The sequence below is a fragment of the Lithobates pipiens genome, unplaced genomic scaffold (assembly GCF_037356315.1).
Source record: "Lithobates pipiens isolate NorthernLeopardFrog02 unplaced genomic scaffold, aLitPip1_a1.2 Scaffold_3, whole genome shotgun sequence".
In the NCBI taxonomy this organism is placed as follows: Eukaryota; Metazoa; Chordata; class Amphibia; order Anura; family Ranidae; genus Lithobates; species Lithobates pipiens.
In genome coordinates, this window is record NW_027507790.1 from 220,624,617 (window position 1) to 220,652,266 (window position 27,650).

General features: G+C 46.3%; 1 protein-coding gene across 2 annotated transcripts in view; it reads left to right on the plus strand.

Moving 5' to 3' along the window:
- Positions 1 to 8,143: 8,143 nt before the first annotated feature.
- TTC33 (tetratricopeptide repeat domain 33) overlaps positions 8,144 to 27,650 on the plus strand; it is a 341,381-nt gene continuing 321,874 nt past the window's right edge. For both annotated transcript variants that reach the window (XM_077462811.1, XM_077462812.1), the window contains exon 1: positions 8,144 to 8,226. The gene's annotated coding sequence lies outside the window, so the exon portion shown is untranslated. The remainder of the gene's footprint in view (positions 8,227 to 27,650) is intronic.

Below are 27,650 nucleotides of genomic sequence, written 5' to 3' on the forward strand. Positions count from 1 at the left end.
GAAAAGTTTGAAAAAAAACAAACAAACGTTTTTTTACTTTCTTTCTGCTATAAAACATTCAATAAAAATTCCTCATATGTATGTATTCTGCTACACATGGTAAAAAAAAAAATCCAATAAGCGTATATTGATTGGTTTGAGCAAAAGTTACACACTATGGGATATTTTTATTTATTGTTTTTACTAGTAATAGTGGCGATCAACGACTTATAGCGGTACTGAGATTTTGCCGCAGACATTCTGACACACTCACAGATACTTTTTGGGGACCAGTGACACTTGGGCTGGGTTCACACTGGTACGATATGACAGTCGTGACTGTGGATGTGACTTTGCCCTGCGACTTGAAGTCCGACTTTCATCCGACTTCAATGAATGGGATCCGACTTTGATCCCGACAATTCCAGGCCCTTTGTGTCTGGTATGAATCTTGAGGGGAAACGCCAAAATATATATATTTTTTTAAAACGGCTTAGGATTCCCCCTCCAAGACCATACCAGACCGTTTGGTCTGGTATTGATTTTAAGGGGAACCCCAATGGCAAAAAACAAAACAAAACACTCACCCCTCATGTTGAGGGCATGTGGCCTGGTATGGTCCAGGAGGGGCGCTCGCTTGACCCCACCCCCTTTCCTGACCTGATAAAGGGTCTGGCATTGATTTTGGGGAGGACCCCATGCTGTTTTTTATTTTTTTGGTGTGGGAGGGTTCCCCTTGAAATCCATACCAGACCAAAAGGAGGGGTAACTCTATGCTGTTTTTGTTTTGGTGTGGGGTTCCCCTTCAAGATCCTCAGCCAGGGCAGGGACAAGGGGTGGCCAGGAGGAGCGGCTGCCCCTGGGCACTGTGGTATTATGTGAGGTGGGGGGAGGGGGGTTTTTGGGGGGTTTGTGCTAAAAAAAAGGTAATATGGTAGGGGGTGGGATTTATGGTAGGAGTAGAATTATTATTTTTTTTGGGGGGGGGGGGGATTTGTGCTAGCAGGGTTGATTGGGGGGAGTTGTGCTAAGATGGGGGATTGGGGAGAATTTGTGCTGGGAGGGGGGATTTGGAGTAGGTGGAAAGGATTTGTGCGTATATATTATGGGGGGGCGCAATTTTGCATGTTTGCCCTGTGCTCTGGATGACCTTGTCCCGGCACTGTCCTCTGTACAAGTTGCATGCCAAAGTCAGATCAGTTAAGATGCTTATCCGACTTTGATTCAACTTCAATGATATTCAATGCGCTGAAGTAGGATCAAAGTCGGACCAGAGTAGTGCAGTTTTTCAAAGTCGAACTGACTTGTGTTTATACACGTTATGTGACATGTGCTCCCAATGTCGGAGTGTTTGTCGTACTAGTGTGAACCCAGCCTTATACAGTGATCAGGGTTAAAAAAAATGCACTGTCACTGTATTAATGACACTGGCTGGGAAGGGGTTAACTGTGTGCCTAGCCTGTGTTTTTGTGTACTGTGTGGGAGGTACTTTTACTAGAGGAAGGCATGGATCCCTGTTTACATAGGACGACTGCTGTTCTGCCTGTGCGCCGAACAATCAGTGGGTGCTGTTGGACATCGGGCATGTAATATCATCGGACATGTATAATCACAGCAGGAGCGAGCCACCGGCAGCGCGCATTCACGCCCCCTACCCAGAAGAGCCAGACCACGTTATCTGGCGCGGAGGTGAAGCCCTGTAGCAGTAAAACTGATATATGTTTTCTATTTTCGATTAAAAATAAAATTTTGGTTTACAAGATTTGCAAATCATTGCATTCTGTTTTTATGTAGATTTTACAGTGTTCCAATTTTTAGTAATTGAGGTTGTAGTCATGGAGAAAAAGAATGAAACTTGTTCTTATCACTGACAAATGGATATGTGCACGTTCAGTACTTTGCTGTGGACATCATTTGTCAAAATGCCTAAGGCCTCGTTCACACAGGGCACACAGTATGAATCTGAGGGCCAGGTTTACCCACACAGGGGTTGCTGCACAGACACAGCTGCTACTCCCAAATGTAACATCCATGCTGGTGCACAGTCTTACGGTCCCAAACGCACCCTGGAAGCTCTCGTGTGAACAAGGTCTGAGGCTGGGTTTACATATGTGCGGCCGTGTTCCCCCCCCCCCCCCCCCCCCCGGGGTCCAGGGTGTGTTTCTGTTTACTGGTTCAGGTGCGATTCATGTCTGAATTTTTGCATGAATTCACACCTGAACCAGACCAAAAAACACACAAGATCCTTCTGGAAACTGCATTGTGGCCACCCCGGACATGTGTGAACCGACTTCATTGAGAGCCGGTCACACTCACATGTCATGCGAATTGGATGCAGTGAAAAACTGGCCAGGCTAGTGAACATTCAACTATTTATACAGTAAATTTTTATAAAGTAAATTTTTATAAAGCTGTAAAGAACAAACCCTCACTGACCTCTGTAGTTGCAGGCAGTGTGACCTAACTCATCCACAAAGTGCACAAAAGAAGCAGTGAAGTCAAGCAAACCACTAACAATTCCCCTTCCCGCTTTCCTTCCTGCTTACCTGGCCATCTATGGTTCTCGATATACCTGACTGAATCTATAGTTCTTTCTTTATGGACCTGGGATGCCCTGTGGTTCCCTATACACCTGGAAGACTCTGTGTGGTTCCCTATACACCTGGAAGGTTCTGTGGTCTCTGTACATCTGGCAGGCTTTATTAGGTTCGCTATACACCTAAAAGATTCTATGGTCTCTATACACCTGGGATGCTCTGTGGTCTCTCTACATCTGGAAGGCTGTCTGAGGTTCGCTATACACCTGGAAGGCTCTAAAAGGTTCTTTATACACCTGGAAGGCTCCATGGTCCTCTATACATCTGGCTTGCTCTATGAGGTTCTCTATACACCTGGCTGGCTCTAAGGGCTCCCCTATACACATGGGAGGCTCTAAGAATTCCCCTATACACCTGGAATGCTCTAAGAGATCCTCTATACACCTGGAAGGCTCTAAGAGGTTGTCTATACACCTGGAAGGCTCTAAGAGGTTGTCTATACACCTGGAAGGCTCTAAGAGGTTGTCTATACACCTGGAAGGCTCTAAGAGGTTGTCTATACACCTGGAAGGCTCTAAGAGGTTGTCTATACACCTGGAAGGCTCTAAGAGGTTGTCTATACACCTGGAAGGCTCTAAGAGGTTCTCTATACACTTGGAAGGCTCTAAGAGGTTCTCTATACACCTGGAAGGCTCTATGAGGTTCTCTATGCACCTGAAAAGGCTCTAAGAGGTTCTCTACACCTGGTGGGCTCCAAAAGGTTCTCTTTACACCTGGCAGGCTCCATGGTTCTCTATATACCTGGAAGACTCTATGAGGTTCTCTATACATCTGGAAGGATCCATGGTTCTCTATACACTTGGCTGGCTCTATGAGATCCTCTCTACACCTGGCAGGCTCCGTGAGGTTCTCTATACACCTGCAAGATCAAATAAAATATTGGGACTTTACATGAGACAACGACTACTATAAAGTTCGTATGTTCCCACCCCTGTATTATGTGAAAGAGGTAGGGGGGGATCATTGGGACTTTGTATTAAGCACACCACCAGAATCAACCAAATCAATTAGTGTACACTAACATATTTATTGGTACATGTGGGTATGCATATAAAACAGTAAAAAAAAAAAATCATATAATAAATAACATACAAGTAATATACACACACACACACACACACACACACACACACACACACACACACACACACACACACACACACACACACACACACACACACACACACACACACACACACACACACACACACACACACACACACACACACACACACACACACACACACTCCCACACAATATATAATATAAAAAGAAGTTGTGTTAGATATAACCCCAAATTTTCATATAGACATGATTAATTGCACACCATATAATTGGTGATAGGAACACAAGATACCACAGAAAAAACATAGATAGATGAGAAACCAAATTGTTACCCTTAGTAAGGAGTAGAAAGTGTTGTCCAGAAAGTTGCATGGTATCAACAACAAAAACAAGATATGTGCTCCATAAGGGTGTGGTATATATAGCGACCAAGCCGACACAGGACTCCACCAATGTCATGCTATGTGCTAATGGAAAGGTGGCGCCAATGCCCCAGTGGCCATTGACACCCGGCATTGGATGCCCCAAGCCTCCCTCATGGCGCACGCAGATGGAAAAACAAAGTAGACCCACGGCATCAAGATTGATGTCAAAGGTACGGCGTGTGGGTGTGCCGTCGACTTGCAGCGAGCACCCGCCCATCCCCACACGTCAATAACACAAATTCTTTTTGTATTATGTGGGAATATCTATGTGTGTGTATATATATATATATATATATATATATATATATATATATATATATATATTATTTGGTTGATTCTGGTGGTGTGCTTCATACAAAGTCCCAATGATCCTCTCCGTCCCTTGTGGTTCTCTACATACTTGGTAAGCTCTGTGAGGTCCTCTATACACCTGGCAGGCTCCATGGTTCTCTATACACCTGGCAGGCTCCATGGTTCTCTATACACCTGGCTGGCTCTATGATGTTCTCTATATATGGCAGGTTCCATAGTTCTTTATACACCTGGCTGGCTCTATAAGGTCTTCTATGCACCTGGCAGGCTCTATTAAGTTCTCCATACACCTGGAAGGCTCCATGGTTCTCCATACACCTGGAAGGCTCCATGGTTCTCCATACACCTGGAAGGCTCTATGGTTCTCCATACACCTGAAAGGCTCTATGGTTCTCTATACACCTGGAAGACTCTATTGTTTTCTATAAACCTGGCTGGTTGTATGAGGTCCTCTATACACTTGGCAGGCTCTGTGGTTCTCTATACACCTGGGTGGCTCTAAGAGGTTCTCTATACACCTGGCAGGTTCTATGAGGTTCTATATACACCTGGCAGGTTCTACAAACTTCTCTATACACCTGGAAGGCTCTATGTAATCCTCTATAAACCTGGAAGGTTCTATGAAGTCCTCTATTTACCTTGAAGGCTCTATGTAGTTCTCTATACACCTGCAAGTCTCCATTGTTTTCTATACACCTGCCTGGCTGTACGAGGTCCTCTATACACTTGGCAGGCTCTGTGGTTCTTTATACACCTGGAAGGCTCTAAGATGTTCTCTATACACCTGGCAGGTTCTATGAGGTTCTCTATACACCTGACATGTTCTATAAGGTTCTAAGAAGTTCTCTATACACCTGGAAGGCTCTATGGGGTTCTCTATACACCTGGGAGGCTCTATGAGGTTCCCTATACACCAGGAAGGATCTACAAGGTTCTCTATACACCTGGACGGCTTTACAAAGTCTTCTATACACCTGGAAGGCTCTATGGGGTTCTCTATACACCTGGGAGGCTCTATGAGGTTCCCTATACACCAGGAAGGCTCTACAAGGTTCTCTATACACCTGGACGGCTTTACAAAGTCTTCTATACATCTGGAAGTCTCTTTGGTTCTCTATAAACCTAGAAGGCTCTATGATGGGGATATGCAATTAGCGGACCTCCAGCTGTTTCAAAACTACAAGTCCCATCATGCCTCTGCCTCTGGGTGTCATGTTTGTGGCTGTCAGAGTCTTGTAATGCCTCATGGGACTTGAAGTTCTGCAACAGCTGGAGGTCCGCTAATTGCATATCCCTGGTCTATGAGGTTCTCTATACACCTCGAAGGCTCTATGAAGTCCTCTATACACCTGGCAGGCGCCATGGTTCTCTATACACCCAGAAGGCTCCATGAAGTCCTCTATACACCTGGCAGGCACCGTGGTTCTCTATATACCTGGAGGCTCCATGGTTCTCTATACACCTAGAAGGCTCCATTAAGTCCTCTGTACACCTGGAAGGCTATATGAAATTCTCTATACACCTGGAAGGCTCTATGATGCTCTCTATACCCAACGTGTATGGGGCTATGAGGCCCTATACACACCAGGAAGGCTCTATGTAGTCCTCTATACACCTGCAAGGCTCCATTGTTTTCTATACACCTGGCTAGCTGTACAAGGTCCTCTATACACTTGGCAGGCTCTGTGGTTCTCTATACACCTGGAAGGCTCTAAGATGTCCTCTATACACCTGGCAGGTTCTATGAGGTTCTCTACACACCTGGCAGGTTCTATAAGATTGTCTATACACCTGACATGTTCTATAAGGTTCTTTATACATCTAGAAGGCTCTAAGAAGTTCTCTATACACCTGGAAGGCTCAACAAAGTCCTCTATACACCTGGAAGGCTCTATGAGGTTCTCTATACACCTGGAAGGCTCTATGAAGTCCTCTATACACCTGGCAGGCGCCATGGTTCTCTATATACCAGGAGGCTCCATGGTTCTCTATACACCCAGAAGGCTCCATGAAGTCCTCTATACACCTGGCAGGCACCGTGGTTCTCTATATACCTGGAGGCTCCATGGTTCTCTATACACCTAGAAGGCTCCATTAAGTCCTCTGTACACCTAGAAGGCTCTATGAAGTCCTCTATACACCTGGCAGGCACCGTGGTTCTTTATATACCTGGCGGCTCCATTAAGTCCTCTGTACACTTAGAAGGCTATATGACGTTCTCTATACACCTGGAAGCCTCTATGAAGTCCTCTATACATGTGGAAGGCACTATGAGGTCCTCTATACACGTGGCAGGCACCATGGTTCTCTATATACCTGGAGGCTCCATGGTTCTCTATACACCTAGAAGGCTCCATTAAGTCCTCTTTACACCTGGAAGGCTATATGAAGTTCTCTATACACACCAGGAAGGCTCTATGAGGTCCTCTATACTCCTGGGAGGCTCTATGAGGCCCTCTATACACCTGGAAGGCTCTGCAAGGACTTCTATACACCTGGAAGACTATGCAGTCCTCTATACACCCTGGAAGGCTCTATGAGGTCCTTTGTACACCTGGAAGGATCTATGAGGCCCTCTATTCACCTGGAAGGCTCTATGTAGTCCTCTATACATCTGGCAGGCACCATGGTTCTCTATGTATCTGGAGGCTCCATGGTTTTCTATACACCTAGGCTTCATGAAGTCCTCTGTACACCTAGAAGGCTCAATGAGGTCCTATATACCTCTGGGAGGCTCTATGAAGTCCTCTATACACCTAGAAGGCTCTATGGTTCTCTATACACCTGGAAGGCTCTATGAAGTCCTCTATAAACCTAGAAGGCTCTGTGGTTCTCTATACATCTGGAAGGATCTATGGAGTCCTCTATACACCTAGAAGGCTCTGTGGTTCTCTATACATCTGGAAGGCTCTATGAAGTCCTCTATACACCTAGAAGGCTCTGTGGTTCTCTATACATCTGGAAGGATCTATGAAGTCCTCTATACACCTAGAAGGCTCTGTGGTTCTCTATACATCTGGAAGGATCTATGAAGTCCTCTATACACCTAGAAGGCTCTGTGGTTCTCTATACATCTGGAAGGATCTATGAAGTCCTCTATACACCTAGAAGGCTCTGTGGTTCTCTATACATCTGGAAGGATCTATGGAGTCCTCTATACACCTAGAAGGCTCTGTGGTTCTCTATACATCTGGAAGGATCTATGAAGTCCTCTATACACCTAGAAGGCTCTGTGGTTCTCTATACATCTGGAAGGCTCTATGAAGTCCTCTATACACCTAGAAGGCTCTGTGGTTCTCTATACACCTGGAAGGCTCTGTGGTTCTCTATACACCTAGAAGGCTCTGTGGTTCTCTATACATCTGGAAGGATCTATGCGGTCCTCTATACACCTAGAAGGCTCTGTGGTTCTCTATACATCTGGAAGGCTCTATGAAGTCCTCTATACACCTAGAAGGCTCTGTGGTTCTCTATACACCTGGAAGGCTCTGTGGTTCTCTATACACCTGGAAGGCTCTGTGGTTCTCTATACATCTGGAAGGATCTATGCGGTCCTCTATACACATGCTAGGCTCTGTGGAAGGCTCTATGGGGTGCTTTGTACACCTGGAATGCTCTGTGTGTTGCTGTATTTCTCTCTCAGTTATCATGCACAGCTGATCTGTGAAGGGTTGGATTTGTTATGGCCAACCATGACCTTTCCTAGAGAAATAAGAGGAGTTTTCAGCTTCCTCGGCCTCTGCTCCCTTTCCCCGGGTAAGTTATGTTTGTCCCGTGTTCCCCGCTGTAGGAAGCCCCGCCCCTGACAGAGCTGCATAGAGGAAGAGACAGAGCCGGGCACAGTGCAGGTAATGATGATGGCGGGGAGCGGGGAAGGTGTACACCGGAGCCGGGATCACATGTATAGTGCTGGGGGCTCCGTGCTGTGTATACTCCGGTACTTACACTGATCCCGGGGGGGAGATGAGCTGCACGGTGCAGGGACCAATCAAATTGTAGCGATCAATGGAATAGCAGTTGTGATTGGTTGGTAGGGACCCCTCTATCCAGGTGATTAATAGGCAGTTATGTGACCAATAACTATCTCTGCCAGTTATCTATTGGTGAACTGAGACACGTGTCCTGATCTGGGGCACACATCTAGGTGGGTGATCTAAGGGGGGATATAGGGAATCTGGAACCTGGCAACCAATCACATTCTATCTTCAGCTTGCTCAGATAAGCTTTGAAAATGAAAGAAAGAAGCTGATAGGTTGCCATGAACAGCTCCCCCCAGATTGTGTCTGCTCTGGTCTTAGTATCTGACTGTGTCTGGGTACAAAAGGTATCCCCCAATAGTGAGATAATAGGGGCAGCACTGCAACCACGTGTGAATGCAACGTGGTGGTGTGCCATTTACAGGGTTAAAACGGGCTGATTTTAGGAGGCGTTTGGCAGGCTGTTACCGCCTGTCAAAAGCGATCTGAGTGCAGATAACTTTTCAGAGGGACACAAGCACTGCTGCTAGCGTAAGCCTAGCTTCCAATCATTAAGGCCTCCATTCACATCTCACGATTTGCCATCGCAGACGGAATTGTTGAGATTGTAACTCAAGGTCACAAAACGTGGGACACCCTTTTGGGGGCCATTAGTCCGTGAGACCCATTTCACCCCGAGGCGCCCCTCTCTGCTTCCACACGGGGGGCGGTGCGCCTGCGGGAGGGGAAAATAAGTCCTGCAGGCAGCATCCTTGGAGTGGTGTTTTCAGCTCATCCGCCCGTGCCCATTGAAATGAATGGGCAGAGCGCCGCAACTTGGGCACTTTTAACCCTTTCTTCGGCCTCTAGCTGGTGCCACTAAAGCGCTGCTAAAAGTAGTGGCGTTTTAGTGCTAATGGACCCACGCCCCAGTGTGAAAGTACCCTGTCACCCCAAAACGTGAAGCGATTCTTGCACAATCGTTCCAAAATGGAGCGTGAGCTTCTTTTCAGGCAACAAGCACTCATAGGGCAGCCTAGGAAGGGAATGCGACGCACAGAATTGCCTGTAAACCAGTCCACCAAAATCGCGAGCGGGAACGCGTGATTGCACGCTTTAACCCCTGGACCTCCAGAAGATTTTACCTCCATGACCAGGACATTGTTTTGCTATCTACCACTGTGCTACTTTATCTGGCAATTGCGCCGTCATGCAACTCTAGTGCTATTTCGTTTTTTTTTCATATTGCGCTTTTAATTTTTTGCCCTATAAACAAAAAAGAGCCGACAATCTTGAATTCTGCTATAAAACATATCCAAAAAGAAAAAAAACGAATTCTTCATAAATTTAGGCCAAAATGTATTTTGCTACATATTTTGGATTAAAAAAATCCCAATAAGCGTATATTGATTGGTTTGTGTAAAAGCCATATCGTCTACAAACTATGGGATATATACTGGAATCTTTATTTACTTTTTTTTTTTATATACTAGTAATGGCGGTGATCAGCGACTTAAAATGGGACTGTGATAGTGTGGTGGGAAATCTGACACTGTGTGGGAACTGACATCACCAGTGACACGAATACAGTGATCAATGCTAATGATATGCACTGTCACTGTACTAATGACGCTGGTTGGGAACGGGTTAACATCTAGGGTCAATGAAAGGGTTAACTGTGTGACTAACTATGTATAATCTCTGCTCTGTGTTGTTCCTGAATGCAGGGCTCTGTACTGTGATTCGCTGAGCTGATCGGCAGGTCCTGGCCATAAATGATTGGCTGGGACCTGCTTAACTGAGTTGCGACATAGCAGATGACAGCACAAATGGGGTGGTGCTCTCTCCCTACCCGGAAATGGCAGATCACATACGTGTACGTGATATGGCGCAGATCGGCCACCCCATCGCCGTAAATGTCCACAAGTAGTTAAGCAGAGCTAAATTTACCTTTCCTCCAAGAGTCTCCGCCCCCTACCGAGGCCACCATCTTTTTCTGGGTCCCAGTTTTCAGCCTGTCGCCTTTGGCACAGGGTGATGTCACTCCTGGCACCCAGGGGCCCTTCCATTGAGTGCGCCCCCACAGTGTGCATTAGACGCTGCAACAAGTCAGAGCTTGTCTCATTTCCTGGCTGAAGGACGTCCAGCATCATCCAGCAGTTTTCTCCTCGGCCCGACTGTCTTTGGCCCGTCCCTTTCATTCATTGGATTTCAGTTCTGGTAGCTCAGTGTCACATGTGGGCGCTACCTAAAGTTGTTGTAAACCCCCATGAGGAACTTGTACCTATAGATAAGCCTAGAATAAGGCTTCCCTTTAGGTACTGTAAATATCTCCTGAACGCACGCCATTTAGGAGATATTTTCTTTGTAGTTCGCTGATGATGTCATTTGCGCATGCGCTGTGAAGAAACGGACCTCTGTGATTGGCGGCTCCCATGCAAATGCGTGGGAATGACGTTACGTGGCTCCAGTCAGTCACAAAGGCGGAGTCTGTGGCCCTGAATGAAGAGGGGTGAAGATGGATGCGGCCACCAGCAGGGACAGCGCGGGCTTCATTTGCAGGCAAGTGCCACATAATGGGCTAGCAGGCATTGTCTACTAGCCCATTATGCTTTTACTTTGCAGGGAATAAAAGAGGAAGTAGAACCCATCAGGGTTTATATCCACTTTAAAGTAGATTTAGACCCTGAGGCCCCTTTCACACCAGCAGACCGATTGGGTCAGCCTGTCCGGTTTTCCAGCAGAACTGATCAGACCACCTATTGTTCTCTATGGGCCAGCAGATGTCAGTGGACATGTGTCAGTTGTCACCCACCGGCATCCGATCCGGACCGGGATATTTTCGCCATTACTTTGGGGGATGGAAACAGACATGCAGTCCGTTTTCATCCAACCACCAGGAGAGTTGTCTACGTCAGTGTCCACTCTGCATAAGGAAGCGGACCTGTCCTCTGTCTGCTCAGCGGGTATCAGCAGAGCGATCCCTCACTGAGCAGGCGGATCCGCTTGGATGGATTCTGCCCCATGTGAAAGGGGCTTAACTGAATGACGTTTAGCCTGCTAAATCTCCCTATATGATAAACATTTTTTTTTCTCCTTCGTTGTTGCATCTCAGTGCTGCTGATCTCCTGCAGCCTCATTGCAGCCACTTCCCGTCTTCATGCATGCACTCCAACAATGGCTGCACGTCGTTTCTCAGGGCTGGTTTCCTGATGGTTGAAGTAGCCACTTGTAGCGTCCATCAGAAGCCTGTGTGACAGGGTGAAAGGAGCGTAATTGGGAGAAAAGGACAGCATGTTGTCCCCCTATAATGGGAAGAACAAGGAAGACCTCAAGCAGCCTCTTCAGTGAGAGTTTCCCGGCATTCATTCCTATAGAACGGGGATATGCAATTAGCGGACCTCCAGCTGTTGTAGAACTACAAGTCCCATGAGGCATAGCAAGACTCTGACAGCCACAAGCATGACACGCAGAGGCATGATGGGACTTGTAGTTTTGCAACAGCTGGAGGTCTGCTAATTGCATTTCCCTGCTATAGACAGACCATCTATTATTATTTCCAGCAGTGGAAGCCCTTTCCATAATAAGAGTCTGCCCCAGAGACTTTAAAGTGGAACGTAGAGGCTGTCATGCTATTCTCTTTGCGGAAATGCTATTTGCCTGGCTGTCTCTGTCATGCTTCCAGCATGTCTCTGTCTTAGAAAAAGTTTGCGGCTAGTGAAGTCAGTACACTGCCAGGCAGTGCTCGACAAGTCCCAGGCACCATGGCAACTAGAAATTGTGTCCTGGCTCCTGGGCTTTTGTCAGCCCATTCACTGCTGACGCCACCTCACATGTTCAAACCCTGGTGCTGAGGCTGGGTGGGTGGGTGAGTTCTCAGTTTGAGGGTTGGGCAATGGAGTTGTACTCACTGGAAGAGTCTTGGAGGCGGTTCCTATCCTAAAGGGGCTGGGCCTTCCATCTCCTGGGGCATGTGCTGCTGTGAAGCTGATTGGGCGAGATCGGGTGTGTCATCCATCCGCGGGGTGGATTGGGTGTCAGGGGCTGGCCCTGTGCGGAGGGGGTGCGGCCCCCTGTCTCGGTTGGGCAGTGAGAGTGGTAGCTGGCTGTCAGCGCTTCCCTCTGCTCTCTGGGTGATGGTGGATCCAGGTGAGGATGAAGGCCACCATGGACTACACGGTGAGAGCTGAGGACAAGACAGCTGTTCCACACATCCCGCTATGTATCTGGCTGCCCATCAGTACCGGCATCATGGGTGCCGCTGGGTAGAGGGGAGGGAGGAGAGTAAACACGTCATTTCCGAATTCCCGTTGACAGTTTCCTTGGCTGTCAAGGCCAGGAAAGAATGTAATGCAATGGGATGTGCATTGCATTCCATTCAGTGGAGCACAGGGGAGACAGTGGGGGTCTGTTAGACCCCGGATTTCTCATTAACCACTCCCTGCCCGGCCTATAGCAGGATGATGGCCGGGAGGTGGTTCAGTTATCCTGACTGGACGTCATATGATGTCTTTCAGGATAACAGCCTGCGCGTACCCTTGGGGGCATGCAGCATGGTGATTGGTTGTGCGGTGTGTCAGTCTGAAACACCGCAACATCGATCTTGGTAAAGAGCCTCTGACGGAGGCTCTTTACCATGTGATCAGCCATGTCCAGTCATGGCTGATCACAGTGTAAAACAGGAGCAGATGTGTATCGGCTTTTCCTCACTCACGTCTGACAGACAAGAGTAGAGGAGAGCCGATCAGCTGCTCTCTTGTTGGGGGGGGGTTTGGGGTCTGAGCTGATTGATCATCAGCGCAGCCCCCCCAGGATGCCCACTCCAGACCACCAGGTTTGCCACCCATGGCCACCAGGGATGTCAATCTGTTCCCAAAATCAATGCCAATCAGTGCACCCAAATGGTGCCAGTCAATGCCCATCAGTGCCACCCATAAGTGCCCATCAGTGCCAGCTATCAATGCCCATCAGTGCCACATATAAGTGCCCATCAGTGCCGCCACATCAGTGCCCATCAGTGAAGGAGAAAACTTATTTACAACATTTTATAACAGAAAAACTTATTTTTTTCAAAGTTTTCAGTATTATTTTTATATTTGTTGTACAAAAAATAAAAACCCTAGCAGTGATGAAATACCGCCAATAGAAAGCTCTATTTGTGGGAACAAAATTATTTTAAAAAAATTGAGTACGGTGTTGCATGACCACGCATTTGTTGATCAAAATGCGACAGCACTGAAAGCTGAAAATTGGCCTGGGCAGGAAGGGGGTAAGCTGTCTGGTATTGAAGTGGTTAAAGAGAACCTGTCACCTAAAAAATCATCACATAGGGGACTTTCAAAAAGTTACGTAAAAAAAAAAAGTTTTTTTTTTAATTATAAAAAATTTGAAAGTTACACCCAAGCGCATAACCCTGCCTCCCCCAAAAAAATAAATTGAGGCCCCCTCACCCCCACATATACGGCACGTAAAAACGTAAACGCATGCGTCTAGGAGCCTACGCCTGAAAACGCGATCCCAATACACATGTTGCATATTGCCGCGGACGGCGGAATGAGAGGAATAATTCTAGCATGTTTTTTACATTAAATAAAGCCTTACTTTTTTAGCTAGCTCCTAGAATCAAAGCAAATCCAGCTCCATACCTCTCTCAGCACAGGTTAGCTTAAAGAGGAAGTAAACCCTGATGAGTTTACTTCCTCTTTTTTTCCCTGCAAAGGTAAAGCATAATGGACTACTATGCATCGCATAGTAGCCCATTATGTGTCACTTACCTGACACAGGAGCCAGCGAAGTCGCGCTGTCCCCTGTAGTCCGCCGCATCCATCTTGCTGGTGGCGTCTCGCAGCTCCGCCGCTGTCATTCGGCGAAGCCGCGATGACGTCACTCCCGCGCATGGGCACGGGAGTCGACAAATGCGGCAGCTCCATTTTTGAAACTGCCGCGCTCAGTGCGCCTGCGCGCCGCTGTCTACGGCGCATGCGCCGTAGACAGTGGTGCCCGTTTTCGGGCAAATATCTCCTAAACCATATAGGTTTAGGAGATATTGCTTGGACCTACAGGTAAGCCTTAATCTAGGCTTACCTGTAGGTCAAAGTGGTTTGTAAGGGTTTACAACCACTTTAAAGGGTACATTACTACCCCCCTAAAAAAAAATCCCTATAAAAATAAACCATTAGGTTCTGTTTATCTAGTCTCAATTGAACATGGAGGGGGTATTCTATTTTTTGGTTAGGATTTACGGTCATGGTTGGTGTATCTAGTGCCTATGGTTGTGCTTCCTGCCATAGGGTGACTACGCTTGCTCAGTAAGGGTCTGTGCTAGGTAAGGTTGTCACACAGAGACCACTTCATCTATTAGAGGAGCACCTACTGCCTGCTAGAGGTGCAATCTACAGCAAAGCCCGCAGATGAGATTATTTAAAGAGATGAAGTATACTTTTTGCGTTAGGAATTCATACTTGAATATCATTTTTATTTACCGTATATACTCGAGTATAAGCCGAGATTTTCAGCCTCTTTTTTGAGGCTGAAAGTGCCCCCCTCGGCTTATACTCGAGTCATCGCTGTCTGCCTGCTCGATCAGCGTGTCGAGCAGACAGACAGCGGCCATTCTATTCAAAAGCCGCGCCTCCGGCTCCGCCTTCGCCTGTGATAGGCGGAACACTGAATTTCCCAGCAGCCTGTGTTCCGCCTATCACGGACATCGTATCATCCTCGTACTACGGACGAGGATGATACGACGTCTGTGATAGGCGGAACACAGGCTGCTGGGAAATTCAGTGTTCCGCCTATCACAGGCGAAGGCGGCGGCGCAGCTTTTGAACTTTACAATGGCCGCCGACGAAGAGGGCACGGGACGGAGGCAAGGCAAGGCACGGCACGGCACGGGACGGGACGGGGGCAAGGCAAGGCACGACACGGGACGGATGCAAGGAGGCAAGGCACGGCACGGGACGGAGGCAAGGAGGCAAGGCACGGGACGGAGGCTCGGGACAAAGGTAGGCTGGACACACACACACACACACACACACACACACACACACACACACACACACACACACACACACACACACACACACACACACACACACACACACACACACACACACACACACACACACACACACACATGGATGGAGACACACACAGGGATGGATGGATGGATGGAGACACACACACACAGGGATGGATGGATGGAGACACACACACACAGGGATGGATGGATGGATGGATGGAGACACACACACACAGGGATGGATGGATGGATGGACACACACACACACAGGGATGGATGGACGGACACACAGGGATGGACGGACACACAGGGATGGACGGACACACAGGGATGGACGGACACACACACAGGGATGGACAGGCATGTCTCACCCTCGGCTTATACACGAGTCAATAAGTTTGCCAGTTTTTTTGGGGGTAAATTGGGGGCCTCGGCTTATATTCGGGTCGGCCTATACTCGAGTATATACGGTAATTTTTTTTAAACATTACCACCTGGCCTATAGCAGAATGATGGCCAGGTGGTGGCTTTACTGTTCTGAGTGGATGTCATATGACATCCTTTCATAAGGTGGGGCCGCGCAGCAGTGTGATCTGTCACTGACTGCCACTGGACACAGCCAATGACTGATCAGTGTACCAGCTCGCTGCTGGCACCATGTGACCGCTGTGACCAATCACAGCAGGTCATATGCCAGTTGTACACAATGGATGGCTTCTTTTCATGCCATCCATTATAAACAATTGTGTTGCTAGCTGTGATTGGCCAATGTGATCACATGATACAGAGTGCCATTTATAGCCCATCTGTACCATGTGATTAGCTTTGACCAATCACCTCTAATCACAACAAAACAAACTGAATCGATTTCATTCAGTAAAATGCTTGCTTATAGCAATATACTGTAACTGTCACGTACCTGGTATGAGAGCCCAGAATGCAGGGAGCGGCTTCTCGTAAGCCTCTGGCTCGAGAACCCCTGAAAGTGGGAACAGGAATTCAAGAGTTCAGAGGGCACAAGTGCCTGGCTGGTGTAAGGCAGATCAGGACCGGCAGCAGCAAGGGATCCACAGAGGTACTGGATGGAAGACACCCGGCAGGCAGGTAGGAACGTGGACAACAGCAGGCACAGGTGGTAGACTGGAACAGCTGATGGCAGATGGCAGCAGGCACTGGCTATCAGACCGGAACAACAGGTGGCAGTCAGCTGGTGTCAGCAGGCAATCAGCAGAGTCGGGTACAAGCTGGGTCGGTAACAGGCGGGCAACAGCGGTACACAGGGAGAGACGGAGACATAGTCAGACAGGCAGGAGGTCGGTGGCAGGCAGCAAGCAAACGTAGTCAGGAACAGGCCGGGTAACAAGAATCAGAAGTAGCAGATAGCAGAATCACCGGACACGCTGTAGACTGGACAGCAAGGAGGAACAGAGGCAGATTCCTTAAGTAGCCCTTAGGGCGACAAAAATGGTCGTACGGCGAGTCTGCGTGCCCCCGCGGGTAACCGTGCGCCCGTTCGTGACCCCGCGCACCCGCGTGCGCCCGTTCGCACCATCGCGCACCCGCGTGCGCCAGTTCGTACCAACGCGCAGCCGCGTGCGTTCGTTCGCGTTAACGCGCACCCAAGGATACCGACAAGTTCTCAAAAAAGGAATCCTGCTGGCAGATCTCCCATGTGCGATCTGATCACCAGGAACGGCCATGACAGTAACTCTCACTGCTGTAAACAATCATATGTAAAAAAAACAATTCTGATCACTTCCCCAGAGTAGTGCTGCTAGGGTAATGTTGTATTGCTCTGGTCGCAGCATGTTAGTAAAAAAAAATGTAATTATTTTTTAATATTTTATAATTATTATTAAAGAAATTTTTTTTTTCATACTGTCACCAGTTTGTGTCCCGGATCACCATCACACTGGCTATATGATAACGCTGTACTGCACTGGTGACAGTATTGTGAATATTTATTTTTACTTATATTTTATATTTTCTTCATTTTCCAAAAAGTTATGACAAAAAAATACAACTTCAAAAAATTCACTATGCCTCTTACTAAACACCTTGGACTAAAGGGGTAAAAAAAATTGGTATTTGCACTGTCCTGACATTTTGTGGCCTCACGAAATTAGATCATCAGTACATCAGGACTGACCAATTTTCAGATATATACCATAGTTTGTGGACTCTATGACTTTCCCACAGACAAAATAATATACAGATTTGGGTTATTTTCACCAAAGAAATGTGGCAACCATACATTTTTGCCGAAATGTATAAAGAATAATTATTTATTTGCAGACCTTTTTAACAGAAACAAAAACAAACGCATGTTTTTTTTCTTCCAAAATGTTCAGTTTTTTTTTTTCCATTTAATTAGCAATATATAAAAAATCCAGTGGTGATTAAATGCCATCAAAAGAAAGCTCTATTTTTGTGAAAAAAAAATGATATAAATTTCAGATGGGTAGAGTGTTGCATGACCGCGCAATTGTCATTCATGTGGGGCCTGATGTAGCTCCTTGTATGCCTTTATCTGACTTTTGGGTCACTATTTCTTCAGTCATACAAGGCACTATTCCTCCCACCAACACCAATAATGGGGCACTATTCTTCCCACTGACACCAATGATGGGGCACTATTCCTCCCACCAACACCAATAATGGGGCACTATTCTTCCCACTGACACCAGTGATGGGGCAGTATCCCTACTTCTGACACCATTGATGGGACACTATTCCTTCCACTGACACCAATGATGGAGCACTATTCTTTCCACTGACGCCAATGATGGGACACTATTCTTTCCACTGATGCCAATGATGGGACACTATTTCTTCCACGGACACCAATGATGGGGCAGTATTCCTTCCACGGACACCAATGATGGGACACTATTCTTACCATAGTCTCCAATGTTGGGACACTAGTCCCTCCACTGACACCAATGATGGGGCACTATTCCTACCAATGATGGGCCACTATTCCTACCACTGACACCAATGATGGCACACTATTCTTCCCACGGACACCAATATTGGGACACTATTCCCTCCACAGGCACGAATGATGGGGCACTATTCCTACCACTGACACCAATGATGGGGCACTATCCCTACCACTGACACCAATGTTGGGACACTATTCCGTCCACGGACACCAATGATGGGGCACTATTCCTACCACTGACACTAATGATGGGGCACTATTCCCTCCATTGACACCAGTGACGGGGCACTTTTCCTACCACTGACACCAATGATGGGACACTATTCCTACCACTGACACCAATGATGGGACGCTATTCTTACCACTGACACCAATGATGGGGCACTATTCTTACCACTGACACCAATGATGGGACACTATTCCCTCCACTGACACCAATGATGGGACACTATTCCTTCCACTGACACCAATGATGGGACACCATTCCTCCCATTGACACCAATTATGTATTTTTTTTAGTCCCACTGACCACAAAGCCTATTATGGCATTGTTTATGCCCACCGATGCCAGGGCATTTTCTATTTTAACAAATGTTGGCTAGCAAGCTTTCAAATTTTCCATAAACAAATGTGTGTTGTCCGATTTTCCGAGCATGTATACACAAGTTCATCGGACGAAAGTCCAAAGTACAAACAAAATATACCAAATCAAATCATTATTCAACCAAAAAAATAATGTCAAAGCAATAACTCCAAGGCCTATAATAAATAACACGTTATCTCCTCCGATTCCGCAACATGTCTGGTTGACGAACGGCCGTTCAGAAACAAACTGAAAAGCATGAAATGAAAAGTGCTAACTGAAAAGCACGAATCAACATGCACCAAACTTCTACCAACATGAAATTAACAGAAGAAGCCCAAAGGGTGGCGCTAAATAGCTGAAAAACCACGTAGTACATCACTACGTTCGTAATTGCTGGCCAACAATTGTGTGGCTGTGTGTATGCAAGACAAGTTTGGGCCAACACCCACGGTTTTGTTGGCCAACAATCCAATCGTGTGTAGGAGGCTTTAATGTGGTTTAGTTACTTGGCGTTCTATCATTCAGTTTTTTTATATGCAATTATAACCTCTTTTTATCACTGTTATTAGAACACATGTACATTCAGGGAGATTCATCAAACAATTCTAATAAAATATGAAAAATAGGAATAATAGTCCAGCAGAAGCTTTGTATCTTTTGAAAGATTAAAGAGAATCTGTCATTTTGCCCAAAGTGGTAGATTCTTTTGTAGGAACAAAATACCATCTGCTGATATTCACCTTTATCACACTTGGTCATGTGTTGTATGCCAGGTGGGCTTATCTGTGTGCCCCTAGTTGTTGGTGCCAATATGCCGATTCCCATCTAGGGCAGCCACTCCCTGGTCCACTTCTCTTCTGCACCTCAGTTTTATAACAGTGGCTTTTGCTTGTAGGTATGAGAAAGCCACTGTGCTGCCACATGAGCTAAGTGGTTAGAACTTCCGCCTAGCAGCACTAGGATCGTCCATTCAAATCCCATTTTGCATGTTCTTCTTGTGCCTGCATGGGCTTCCTCCCACACGCCAAAGACATGCTGGTAGGTTAATTGGCCCCAGTATGTGTATGTATGAATGTGAGATAGGGAGCTTAGATTGTAAGCTCCTTGAGGACAGGGATTGATGTGAACATGCAATAGTGCATAGCACGACCCCCGTAGGTGTTGCAGATGACAGGGTTCCCCACTGCTGCACAGCCAGGCAACAAGTAACTTCCACACTTTTTCCAGAGACAAGGAACAGTCTTGGAGCTGTTTTGATGTTTTATTAGGCAGGGTAATAACTTGGATGGGGAATAGGAATTATGGAATGTCCAATTTGATAGCAACAAAACCGGGGACAGCTCCCTCCCCATGTACAACTCTGACTGATTCTTCTCTTGGTGGCTAACAGTCTCTGTTAGAAAAGCAAGGAACTTTCTGTCTGTTTAGAAAGTAGCACAATGTGTTGTGAACTGCGTCCTGGAGGGCCTCCAACTCCCTTGTAGACACTGCTCCCAGATCTACCAATTGCAGGAAATCCTAGCCCACCTGGCTTCTTCTCCACCAGCCCACCCAACTGTTTTTTTTTTCTTTTCTTTTTTTTATTTTTATTAATTTCGCATCTAGGCAATATTTTCCTTATGTAACACCCACTATTTTTATGATGTTCCATGCTATTGTGGGCCACTTTTTATATGCCTGTTTTCTCATATGTCTATTTTCTGTGATGTGTTCCATTGCAAGTCATGTTCGGTTTTCCCTTTTGCATTTTTAATTCACCTGTGTTGGTTTAATCATGTGACCTTTGTATATATTATTTAAGTGTTTTTTTATTAGCCATTACTAAGGACTAATGTTCAAAATGCGTAGGATGTTTTACAGCTTTGTACATGTATTCAATAAAGAAATACAATTTTGAATGTCATCCTGAGTGCCGACCATCCCTTTCCTTGCTTCTTCACCACCAGTCTACTCGACTGACTCTTCACCAGTCTACTCGACTGACTCTTCACCAGTCTACTCGACTGACTCTTCACCAGTCTACTCGACTGACTCTTCACCAGTCTACTCGACTGACTCTTTACCAGTCTACTCGACTGACTCTTTACCAGTCTACTCGACTGACTCTTTACCAGTCTACTCGACTGACTCTTTACCAGTCTACTCGACTGACTCTTTACCAGTCTACTCGACTGACTCTTTACCAGTCTACTCGACTGACTCTTTACCAGTCTACTCGACTGACTCTTCACCAGTCTACTCGACTGACTCTTCACCAGTCTACTGGACTGACTCTTCACCAGTCTACTGGACTGACTCTTTACCAGTCTACTCGACTGACTCTTTACCAGTCTACTCGACTGACTCTTTACCAGTCTACTCGACTGACTCTTTACCAGTCTACTGGACTGACTCTTTACCAGTCTACTGGACTGACTCTTTACCAGTCTACTCGACTGACTCTTTACCAGTCTACTCGACTGACTCTTTACCAGTCTACTCGACTGACTCTTTACCAGTCTACTCGACTGACTCTTTACCAGTCTACTCGACTGACTCTTCACCAGTCTACCCGACTGACTCTTCTGGAGATCTCCCAGGGCAAGGTTAACCACTTAGTGCAAATTCCGATCATTGTACGTCGGTACTTTGACGCTAAATACCGTTGTTTTGGCAGCAGATAGCTGCTATAACCCTGGTATTTTCAACAACGGCGAGCGGCGCTCTTTCAGATAAAAGTGGCCTCCGCAACGGATTTCCCGCAAGATCACTTTTATCAAGGGCGGGAGAGGGACCCCCCTCCTGCCACATTTCAGTCATCTCCGCCGCATACCGGAGCCGTCGGTAGTGGCGGAGACGATTGCGTCCTTCCCCCTGACAGGCATGGAGCCGAGCGAGGGAGAGATGGCCCCCGCTCGGCTCCATAACATTGAATGGTGGAAGCGAAGTCAAACGACATCACTTCTGCCAAAAAAATAAAAAATTACATGACACTTCAATTTTTTTTTTTTTTTTATTGCATCTTAGTGTAAATATGAGATCTGAGGTCTTTTTTGACCCCAGATCTCATATTTAAGAGGTCCTGTCATTCTTTTTTTATATTACAAAATTCAAAATCAAAATTCGTAAATTAGTCCCATCAAATTTCATCCACCTGGTGAGCTGAACTTACATGCTGCACCTGAAACAGAACTCCAGCTTTTCTTATTTAATAAAAAAAAATACTCCCACTCTGTATTAAAAATTGTGGCAAAGCAATAATCACCTTCTCTATGTTCCACAACTGTAGCCTGCTGTTTCCTCCATGAAGTGCCACCAGTGTCTTCTAGAATGAATGACGTCCGTTTTTATTCATCCCAGAAGTGGGTGACTTGGGTTCTGCCTTCACAAACCTCCAGGGCAGTGGCAGGACCCAAGAGCTGGGAATTGGTAGAAAGGAGTCAGTGGACACACATTTTCAGATGATAAACCATTTTGTGAGCTTGATCACTAAAGTTGGGCAGCTCTCCACCAAAATGGTGAGTGGGGAAGCTTTGGACAAGCCCAGGCCACTCACATCTGATCAAACCAATAATTGCACCAAACAAATGTCTTGGAAGTCTACAGTTTTTTCATAATTAAACCAGTAACTGCAAATGCAGCAAATGTGTTTTGGGGTCCAGAACATCCCCCCTTTAGCAGAGCTTAAAACAATGTACTGGAGTGTTTGGAGCTTGAGATGCTGGGGGGAGAGGGGGACACTCTTGCATGTGTTCTGGGCTTGCCCGGCCCTGGAGACCTTCTGGAAAGATGTGCGCAGACTCACACAACAGTTCACGGACCATACGGTCCCAGAGAACCCTGCCTTCTTCCTACTACATTGCTCTGACATCACAATTACAACATATAAAAAATCAGTGCTATGTCATCTACTCGACGCTGCCGAGCGGTGCATTACTTTACGATGGAAAGAACCTGACCCTCCGACTATCCAAATGTGGCTAAGTATGGATGAGGATGCCAGCAAAATGGAAGCCTCGTTGTTAACTGCACAAAACAAGCATGCACGTTACGAAAGCATTAAGAAAATGTGGCTTCACTGGAAAATGTTCATATACTCAGAGGAAGGAAGATCTCTAAAAGAATGGCCTTCCACAACTGCCTTAATAGATCCACCCTGTCCAGCGAGTTTGCCCCTTTACTGCCTCCCCCCCCCCTCCTCCACACACACTCTTCTACCCCCCTTCCTATCTTTTTCTGTTTTCTTCCCTCCCTCTCTTCTGCCTTGAAAAACTTGGGTACCCATCTTTGTGTTCATTTTAGTAGTCTTATCCTGAATACAATAGTGGTTCTACTGTTGCGTCCACGTTCTGGGCTTAGAACCTATATACTTGATGCACTGATAGAACCTGACTACTTTTCCAATGTTCTGAATTGATTTATTGTCTTGGCTACCTTTTAAATCTTAAAGAATACAAAAAAAAAAGAAGTGAACTCTGGCCATACAATTTATTAGATTGATGGTAGGGGCACTGTTCACCACTGGGTCTCCCACATTGCCTTTTGAATGACTTTGGGTGGGGCCTAAATAAAAACCTGTCTGGACACCTAAAATGAACTTGCTTGCCATGTAGTGACTTGCCAAGCAGGAACATTTGAAAATCAATCACCAAGCGCCCAAGTTTCTATCCTAACGCACTATTCCCAATGCACATGTTTCTGTAGAAATGGCTCTGTGTATGTAAGTGGGTGCTGCAGCGACAACCGGCTGAAACCGTAGATAGACAAAGCGAGTGAACGCCAACTTTATTCAGCAATCACATTGTTACAGAAGAAGCAATGTTTCTAATCCTCGTAGGACCATTTTATCAGGCATGTGATGGTCATGTGCCTGATGAAGGGGTCCTGCGAAGCTCTGAAGCATTACTTCTGCTGTAACAATGTGATTTTGTGCTAATTCTGCAGATCTATGGTGTGCTGGTGGCATTCTCTCGCCATGTTTGGGCGGCACAGTGGTGTAGTGGTTAGCACTCTCACCTAGCAGTAAAAAATGTCGCTGGTTCCATTTCCAACCACGACACTACCTGCATGGAGTTTCCATGATCTCCCTGTGCCTGCGTGGGTTTCCTCCGGGTACTCCGGTTTCCTCCCACACTCCAAAGACATGCTGGTAGGTTAATTGTCAAAATTGGCCCTAGTATATGAATGAGGATTGTGAGCTCCTTGAGGGTAGGGACTGATGTGAGTGTGTAATGTACATGGATAGGGACAATTGTAGACACTCACTCAGGTTGAACTGGATGGACTGGTGTCTTTATTCAACCTTACTATGTAACTATGTTTCTATCCTGTCTCATTCCTTTAAAATCTGAATCAGGTGCTTGCATTTTGATAACCTTGTCAGTTTGGTGAATTTTATCAAATTTACAGTTTTTTTTCATATTTAACAAGTTGACACATGAGCCTAATTTCATCAAATGTTCTTGCTCACTGTTGCAAGTTATCAGATCTGTCCTTTCATTTTCCCATCTCCATTGGGAGAATAGAAAGAAGAATTTGATTTGCTGCCATAGACGAGAACAGCTCTTCCTTCAAACACTTTAAAGCGGGAGTAAACCCATCGATTTAATAGTTTAAAAAAAAAGATACATTCCCGGCATGCCAGAAATGCTAACTGTCACATTGGTTGAACTGTCAACCAAACTGTCAAACCATCCAATGGCTGGTGTCATAACTGATCACATGTGCAGCATCATGGCAGTTGAAGCTTAAACAGATGCAAGATGGCAGCTTCCATGGCTGGAAACGATAGGGGGGTTTACTTCCACTTTAAAGTGTTACTAAACCCACAAAAGAAAAATCTTTCTGTATATGCAGTAAAGCATGTTTGTTCTACTCACTGTGAAATCTAAGGAATTAATCTTCCACATTGTGTAAAAAGGCTGCTTGATCCTGTCTTCTCTGATCCTGAGATCCCCAGTCCATCTACTGATAGAACAGAGCCTTGGGGCACTCTGCACATGTTCAGTTTGGTGTATATTGCTAGAGAGGCTTTCCTTTCTTTTGGGAGGGTGCATGTAATCATCACAGGGCCAATCAGCACTGTCCAGACAGAGGGTCAGGGGTCATGCAGCCTCATAGGACAGTCAGAGTAGAATGAACACTCCTCCTACAAGCTTTATCCAGTGCTCGGCCAGACACTGATATAAGTCACAAGACTGCTATATACTGCTGATGAGAAAAGTTATTTAGCAGTTTATGTTTAACTGCATTTCCATGTTCTGTGTACTGTGAGAGACCAGATATAGTGAATGCAGGGTCCTGGGTTTAGTATGTAGAACAATATGTGTAGCGCTTAAAGATAATACCACATGCATAAAACAAATGGTCAAAAAGTGAAAAATTTACATAATAATATGTGAAATCAAGAAATGTCCCAAAAAATATAGTACGAAATCCAAAGTCCCCCAAAGAGGGACCCTGTAGGTGCTGCAACTAAGTATAACAGTACATAAGCCAGTGAAGGAGTTGTTGTAAATCTCCCTTCCTGGAAGCCTTGATGTGGATTTGAGTATGTCAGTCAGATCCCAAATGAACAATGTGCACACGGGAGGGTACGCTTACCAGATGTGATGGACACACATACCAATGGCAGTGAGTCAATAGCACCTGTGATTCTCCTGTGGGTGTCCCCTGGAGTATATGGATGAGCAGCTCACAATCCCCGACTCATGAAGGCACTTAAAGGACCGTAGAAACGCCAACCAGGTATGTCTCTTTTTACGTTTTCTAAGGGGTGATGGCGTTGGATTGAGAAAAATATTCTCAATCCATCACCATCACCCCTTAGAAAACTTAAAAAGAGACATACCTGGTTGGCGTTCCTACGATGAAAGCTATAGTGTCCCATCACATTGATGAGTGAGTTGGAGATAAGACACTGGATATTGATCCTCTCTTAAGCAGAGTTCCACCAAAAAGTGGAACTTCTGCTTTAAGCATTCCTTGCCCCCTGACATGCCACATTTGGCATGTCATTTTTTTGGGGGGTAATGAGTACAGTTTTTTTTTCATGGGACTTCCTGTCCCACTTCCTGCTTCCTATCTTCGGCTGCCAAGGCAACTCCTCCTCTCGCCCTAGGTGGCCCCTCCCTGCCAGCAATATTCTGGGACACAACTCGGGTCCCAGAAGATTGCTGGCCAATAGGAGAGCGCAGCACGACTCGCACATGCGCAGTGTGTGAAGCCATAAGCTGTCACGGCTGGGTGCCCACAGTTACGATGACGGCACAGAGGAGAGGAGGGGGAGAGGAGCTAGCCTCCGGGGCGGGGGGGGGGTGACCACATCACTGGACCGTGGGGCAGGTAATTGTTGGTTTATTAAATGTCAGCAGCTATGCTTTTTGTTGCTGCTGATGGGTGGAACTCCGCTTTAATGAAGTCCTTAGTAGAGATAAATGGCTGTGGATCAGAAGCTCTCCACAAAGTGGGGGGGCAGCAAAAATGAGTGTCACCCAAACAAAGTAGTCTATATGCAGTTGCATCAGAAAGAGCTCCAAACAATGATTTATTGATTCAGTAAATGACCAAGGAAAGGACAACAAACAGCCACGAGTTTTGGAGGCTCATAGATCTTCCCCGTCCCGAGGGCTTAAAGCGATATTAAAGGCAGAATTTTAATTTTTTGTTAAATAACAAACATGTTATACTTATCCTGCTTTGTGCAATGGTTTTGCACAGAGCAGCCCCAGTCCTCCTCTTCTCGTGTCCTCCGCTGGCGCTCTTGAACCCTCCTCCCAAGGGCCCCCAGAGCAAGAAGCATGCTTTGAGGGTACCCAAGCAGGCTCGCTCCTGAGCCACTGCAGTGTGTGTCAATTCACACTTGGAGTGCGGCTCGCATGGCGCAACCACTTTACAATGAAATGGTCCGGGGACACCAAGGTTTGATTGCTAACTGTGAGAAAAGTCAGATAAGACCGGGATCAGTGAATCAATGAATCAGAAAATGCCTCAACAGAGTGCCACCTAACAGTTAAAAAAGATTATTCGTGTTTCTTATCTAAGGGGAAAAGAGGAGAGGCCATTAGCCAATAAGTGAACCCTTAGGCCGCGTACACACGCGCGGACTGTTCGCCCAACTTTGTCCGTCCAACAGTTTCTGCAAACAGTCCGCTCAAACTTAGCATGGACGGACATGACCACACACGACGGACGAACAGTTTGCTGAAACCGTGCGCGATGACGTGAACGGCACGCACGACGGGACGAAAAATACGACGTCCTATACACTGCATTATAGCTTTCGGCGTGAAAATCCTTTCTGAGCATGCGCGCAACTTTGTTTGACGAACAAGCCTACACACGAGCGGACTGTTCGCTGAAACAAGGTTTCAGCGGACAGTTTTACGGAATTTCCGAAAAACCTTGTCCGTCCAACTGTCCGCTGAAACTGTCCGCTGAAAGCCCACACACGAGCGGACTGTCCGCCCAAACACTGTTCAGCGGACAAAGTTGGGCGAACAGTCCGCGCGTGTGTACGCGGCCTCACTCCCACAAAAACCTTAGGAGGAACTCTAGTTGAGAAACACTGCTTTAAGACTGAATCACAGCTTCACACACATTAATACAGGGGGTAAAGGAAGGGGGTGTGTTGTCCCAAGCCACAGCATATGGACATGACAGGTTCAGTGGCTAGTATAGCCTGCTAAAATTGTTGAAAACATCTGGAGCTGCTGAAAAGTCAAATGCAACTAAGGTTACCTTGTGAGGTAGCCACATTGATTTTATAAGAAGGTACTAAATCTACACGG